The following is a 6,537-nucleotide window of genomic DNA, read 5'->3' as shown; positions in this document are numbered from 1 at the left end:
ACCCACGTTGTTCTCGTCGTTGATTGGCCACACATCCAGGAAGCTGGGTGGCAGGGACTTCCGTTAACCTGACCTAGGGGGCGGGGTTGTATGGCGCGTCCCCCCATTGGCGAGCCACGCATGCGCAGGCTTCCTGCCCTCGTCCAATCGGAAAGAAGCCGCTCTGCTCCCGTGGCTTTGGCGCCCGCGGTTGTGGACCGCCTCCTGGCTCTGGACCAATCCGCTGCAGCTTCCTCTATGATTTTAACCAATCAGAGGCGGAGGGCGGAGATCCGGCCGGCCGTGGGCAGAGCGTGGTTTTTCTCCAGCTCCAGTGTGGGGTGTGCTGCCGAGGTACCTTCTGCTGGGCCGGGCTGGGTGACAATCCCGGACGGGGAGCTCTCTCGAGCCCGCCGTCGTCGTCGTCGTGCGGGATGCGCGTGGAAAGCTCTGGGTGGGGGAGCGCGGAGGGGAGAGGGTGGTGCGGGAGGACGGAGCACGTGCGCGCACGGGAAGCCGGGTGGGTCTCCGAGTGAGTGTCAGGCTGTGTGGCCCACGCCACTGAACGCTTGCTTCCTCTGCGTCAGTTTTCGGTGAAGGGTAGGTAGCCCCTGCTCGCTCATGCCTGTCCTTCCTCGCACTCATTCCGCACCCACCTCCTCCCGGCTCTGGCCTTTTTCCTTGTCAGGAAGCAGACTTTTTCACTTAGGACGCGAAGCCAAGTAATACACTGTGTGCTGGGATGCCAGCCACTATGCCAAGTGACTTCCGTGTGCCGTGTCATCTAGTGCACACAGCTCTGCAGAGCTAGGTGCTGGCCTGGTGTGGTGGTGCACACCAGTGATCCCAGCACCGACTGGGACGCAAGAGGATCCCCGAGCTGCAGGCCAGCCAAGGCTTCCTAGGGAGACTTTACTACACACGCAACAGTAATCTGCGCGCGCGCACACCCCCCCCCAAAAAAAAAACCCCAAGAGGTAGGTGCTGTCAGCGTCCTCATCTTCATTAAAACAAAACAAAACAAAACCCCATTTTAGGTATTAACTGTCTCTACTAGGTTAACTCTTAATAACTTAAATTGAGGGAGTTCAGCTTTCATGAATATAAAATTTAAGGATGGTACAACTAGCAAAACACTGCTGTTTTCTTTCTTAACTTGAAATTATTTAAAAAACCAAAACAGTGTGCCTGGAAACCAGTTAATTGATTATTGCTATTCACATAATAAGATGAACTGGTAGAAAGGCATCGGGCTAAGGTTCTGGTTCCTAACTTCACGTGTGTGAACCCCAGCTTCTTCACTTGCACGATTAAAATCAATACCAAATTGCTTCTTAGTGTTGTGATAATCCAATGGGGGAAAAATGGACTTAAAGTATATGTTACTGGTATCACCTCTACCGGTTTCTGCTTGTTTAACGCGTGTGCACAGGATAAGACTGTAACAACACGCAACCTAGGAACAGTGTGAGTGTGAGATACCTGTGTGGACCACTTACTGGCCTATCGGGTCAGGACAGTATTTATTACCTAAAGAACAAACTGAGAAATGTCTGGTTTGTATTTTTACCTTAGATTTTATATAACATAAGGCAAAAATAAGTCAGTTCACATTACTTTCTGAGTTTTCTTTTACTTCTCATCAGTGCAGTTTTGGAGTTCTGTCTTTGTTTAGTCTTTGTTTAATCTAAGTCATGACTATGTTTTCTGTGACTTTTTTTTTTCTTCGAGACAGGGTTTCTCTGTGTAGCTTTGGTGCCTGTTCTGGATCTCGCTCTGTAGACCAGGCTGGCCTCGAACTCACAGAGATCCACCTGGATCTGCCTCCCGAGTGCTGGGAGTAAAGGCATGCGCCACTGACGCCCAGCTGGTGTAGTTTTTTTTTTTTTTTTTTTTTTTTTTTTTTAAGAAAGCATTTTTTTAAAGATTTATTTCTTTTGTATATTCTGTCTGCATGCCAGAAGAGGGCGCCAGATCACATTACAGATGCTTGTGAGCCACCATGTGGTTGCTGGGAATTGAACTCAGGACCTCTGGAAGAACAGTCAACGCTCTTAACCTCTGAGCCATCTCTCCAGCCCTGGTGTAGTTTTTTTGAGACAGCTTCTCTGTGTAGCTATGGCAGTCCTGGAACTTGCTTTGTAGACCAGGCTGCCCTCAAACTTAGCTTGATGTTCTCTTAAATACTGGAATTATAGGCCTTTACCATCAACCCAAACTGCAACTTCTGTTTATTACAAATGGAACTGAAGACATTGCTTTTGTTGTTGTTTAAGAAAGGGTCTTAAACTGTGTAGTTTTGGCTGGCCTGGAACTTTGTAGACCAGGCAAGCTAGCCTGAACTCAAAGCTCCACCTATCTCTGTCTCCTGAGTGCTGAGATTAAAGGCCAGTGCCATCACATGAAGCTTAAAACATTGCTTTTTTGCTTTCCCACTCTAATGCTAAAGAAAATTAAAAAAAAAATTAAACAAACAAAATTCAAACCCTATATTTTCAATGGTCTCTTTAAAAACAAAAAACAAAGGGAAAAAACCCCCAGGGTCTCATGGTACTCATTCTAGCCTAGAGCTCACTGTATAGTTGAGGATGACTTTGAATTTAAGATCCTCCTACCTCCCTAACTCTGGAATGTTGGGATTGCAGGTGTATACCCCAATAACCATATTATATGGTCCTTCGGATTGAACCCAGAGCTTTGTGCATTGCTAAGCACACTATACCAACTGAGGCACATCCTCAGCTCAGGTGATTTCTATATAGTTACTGACCTGATAATAAAAAAATGAGAATATGTGTATTTCTGAAATGGGACCATTTCATGCTAGTTTAGGTTAATATCTTAGAGTGGATGATATAAAAGTCACTGCTAAGCTTTCTTTTTTAAGATACTTTATTAAATTTATTGGGGGGGGGGGGCAGGGCCTGATACTGCAGCTGTGGAAGCCAGAGAACAACTTGGGAATCAGCTCTCTACTTCTGCCATGTAGGTTCAGGGGGTCAAATTTAAGTCGTTAGATGAGTAATCTCACTGGTCCTCTTGTTTTTGAGACGTTCTCACACTATACCTCAGGCTGTCCTGAATTCACTGTTTATCTTAGGCTGGCCTCAAATTTAATCCTCCTTCCTCATAAACCTCCATAGCTGACTACTGCTACACTTTTGAAAGGGCTTATTAGTTTCATAGGGCTGCTGTAACCAATTACCACAAGCTTGGTGACTTCAGACAGCAACTGGGCAGTGGTGGCGCACACTTTTAATCCCAGCATTCAGGAGGCAGATGCAGGCAGATCTCTAAGTTCAGAGCCAGCCTAGTCTACACAGTGAGTTCCAGGACAGCCGGGATTACACAGAGAAACCCTGTCTCAAAAAAAAAACAAACAAAAAAGACTTCATGAAGGGCTGGAGAGATGGCTCAGTGATTAAGAATGCTTTCTGCATTGGGTATGGTGGTGCATTCCTTTAATCCCAGCACTCTGGAAGCAGAGGCACCGGTAGAGGCCAGCCTCATCTACATAGTGAGTTCTAGGACAGCCAAAGCTACAAAGAAAAACCGAGTCTCAAAAAACAAGACAAAACAAACAAACAAAGCCAAAAAACCCGAAAAATTTACTGCTCTTGTAGAGGACCCAGGTTTGGTTCCCAGCACCCATATTGGGCAGTCACAAGATCTTTCATTTCAGCTCCTGAAAATCTGAAGCTGTTTCTGGCCTCTTCAGGCACTAGCACACAGGCCTGCATAGACATGTGTGCATAGGTCAAAATAAGCAGCACAAATGTATTATCTTTCAGCTTGGTCTAAAATTGTTTACTGGGCTAATGTCAAGGTATCAAAAGCCTTTTGGACGTTTAAGAGGAAGATGTGTTTTTTCTAGCCCTTTTCAGCTCCTAGTGACTGTCTATATCTGTTGGCCTGTGGCTCTTTTGTCCTTTTAAAGACGATTTCACACTATAGCCCCGGCTGGCCTTGAATGTGTGGTAACCTTCCTGCATTACGCTTCAGGTGTGGAATTACATGTGTGGACTGTCCTGCTAGGCTCAGTTTTAGCTCCTTCTTCTGACAGTCATCTCTGGTGGCTGTTTCCATCGTCACCTCCCTCTGTAACCAAGTCTCCATCCACTCCCTCTTCTGAGGAAACTTGTGATATGTCCGGCTTTCCCAGATAGCCAGAAATTATTCGCTCCATCTCAAGATGTGAAGCCTTTTTGTCATAATGAGGAATGCTGATGGGTTCTAGGAAGTAGGTGGGATTTAAGTTTCTTTGGGAGCCATTAGTGAGCCCTCCACAAAGGCTCCGATGGGTGAAACACTCTGACGGAACTGAACTTGCAGTAGGGACTTTAAGAGAAAAGGTTTGTCAGGTACCTGGTAAGTTAGACTTCCAAACAGCTGTGAGAGAACTGAACATCTCTTCAACAGCAAAGGTAAAATAATCCTCTGCTATAAAACTAGGATTAATCATTTAGAAAAGTGTCATTGGATTCTAACCTACCTTAAGAATTCATGGGGCTGGAGAGATGGCTTAGCAGTTAAGAGCACTGGCTGCTCTTGCAGAGGACCCAGATTCAACTCCTAGCAACCACATGGCAGCTCACACCTGTCTGTAACTCCAGTTCCAGGGGATCTGACACCTTCACACAGATACACATGCAGGCAAAAACAACTATGCACATAAAATAAATAACTTTTAAAAAGGAATTAATGTGACTTGCATTCAGTTCATGATGACTCTGATTGATGCCATTTTGAATTATTTATGAGATCATAACATTACTGTTGTTGGGAAAGACTGCGATTCATTCCGTGGCTTCTTTCCCAGTTTACTGCGATCATAGTTTTGTATATCTCCCCTGCTTTAAGTAGCGTGATCGTAGGTGATGGGAATTTATGATAAGGAAACCAGCCACTCAGACAACCAGATTTGGGAGTGGTATTGCATGGCACAGGGGAGGCAGGATTTTGAGAGTAGGAGGAGAACTGGAAGCTCCAGAGTTCAAGGCCTAGTATCAGCTACACAGTGAGTTTGAGGGCAGCCTAAGCACATGAGATCCTGTGTCAAAACAACGACAAAACCCAACCACTTCAGACCTCTGGGTCCTGTTTGCTCCTAACAATATACAGTAGACTTTATGGAGAACTGGACTGATGGGGTTCTCTCTGGTCTCTCAGCAAAAACCACAGCAGCTCTGATGACCAGATTTCACCCCATCTTCACAGAAAGATGCTATCTCTTGCTAGAATTCATAGTTTTTGAGAGACGTGGGCTTGCTTTGCTAAGTACTAGTACAGATACACTGGAATACGTGTATGAAAAGCCAGCTCCAGAGAGGCATTGGTTACATTAAAAACTTCATAAAGATTTGTGTTTGTTTGCTTTGATTAGGAGGGAAAGGACCAGGAGGAGCACATGTGAGGCAAGTTTCTTGTGGGTCAGGCCTGGAAGTGGCCTTCATAATTTTCCTTCACATTCCATTGGCTAGAAGTCTTGGGCATAGCTACATATAACTTACCTGGTTTTTGCCTAGCTGTTGATCTCTTGTGCTAGCAGTCAGCTAAGACAAAGGCTCATCTAGCCAGCTAAATTCTCCACTGTGCTGGACACAGTGGTGGTCGCCTTTAATGCCAGCAGAGTAGGTAGTTCTGTGGGCACAAGGCCAACCTGATCTAGGCTAGCCAGGGCTCCATAGCTCCATAGGCCCTGTCTCAAAAACAAAACCAAAATGGAGAAATTCTCCGTTGGTATTTGGTTGTCTTTAGACAACACTATTGTGCACACACACACACACACACACACACACACACACACACACACATCCACCCCAGCTGATGTTAGACCCATGTTACTGTTAGATCCACAGCCAAAAGCTGCTCTGTTCTGTTTCCTGGCTGAGTAGTGTATGAAGTGAAGACATGACCTCTTCAAGGTAGTAGACTATACAGGACCAGTGGACTGAACAAGGCCTGGGGAGAGGGAGCAGGGATGCGAGAGAGGGAGAGAATAGAGGGCAAAGAGAACCAAAAGCAGAGGACCAAGAAGGCGAAGGGGAGAGAGAAAGTGTGGCCAAAATGCAGGGTTATATAGGAATCAGAAGCTGGGGTAAGGGAAGCAAAGGGTGGGTTTAGGATAGGGGATGGGGTGAGAAGAGCCTGAGAGGAGCCTGGAAGCCAGCATGCGCTTTGGTATGTGATATACCACAGTTAGCCCTTTGTCCCGGGTTTCTTTTGGACCTGATCAGAGTCTCTTCAGTGTTTCCCATTAACTTTATTCAATGTTTTTTTTTTTTTTTTTTGGTTTTTCGAGACAGGGTTTCTCTGTGTAGCTTTGCGCCTTTCCTGGAACTCACTTGGTAGCCCAGGCTGGCCTCGAACTCACAGAGATCCGCCTGGCTCTGCCTCCCGAGTGCTGGGATTAAAGGCGTGCGCCACCACCGCCCGGCCAACTTTATTCAATGTTATTAACTGTTAATGCGACATAATAAACAGCTAGAAGAGAGAATGGTTTACCACTGGGTTGTATCCTTAACCCCTTCCTATTAAACTATTTATTTACTTTTGACA

At 45.8% G+C, this 6,537-nt stretch overlaps 1 protein-coding gene across 1 annotated transcript in view; it reads left to right on the top strand.

Annotated features, from left to right (window-relative positions):
• The first annotated feature begins 264 nt into the window (after nucleotides 1–264).
• Wdr89 (WD repeat domain 89) overlaps nucleotides 265–6,537 on the top strand; it is a 44,727-nt gene continuing 38,454 nt past the window's right edge. Inside the window, exon 1 of the mRNA XM_059279373.1 lies at nucleotides 265–333. The gene's annotated coding sequence lies outside the window, so the exon portion shown is untranslated. The remainder of the gene's footprint in view (nucleotides 334–6,537) is intronic.

This window comes from Peromyscus eremicus, chromosome 14 (assembly GCF_949786415.1).
Source record: "Peromyscus eremicus chromosome 14, PerEre_H2_v1, whole genome shotgun sequence".
Taxonomy (NCBI): domain Eukaryota; kingdom Metazoa; phylum Chordata; class Mammalia; order Rodentia; family Cricetidae; genus Peromyscus; species Peromyscus eremicus.
The sequence above is the reverse complement of the archived record's forward strand: the minus strand, read 5'-3'. Positions and strand labels throughout refer to the sequence as shown.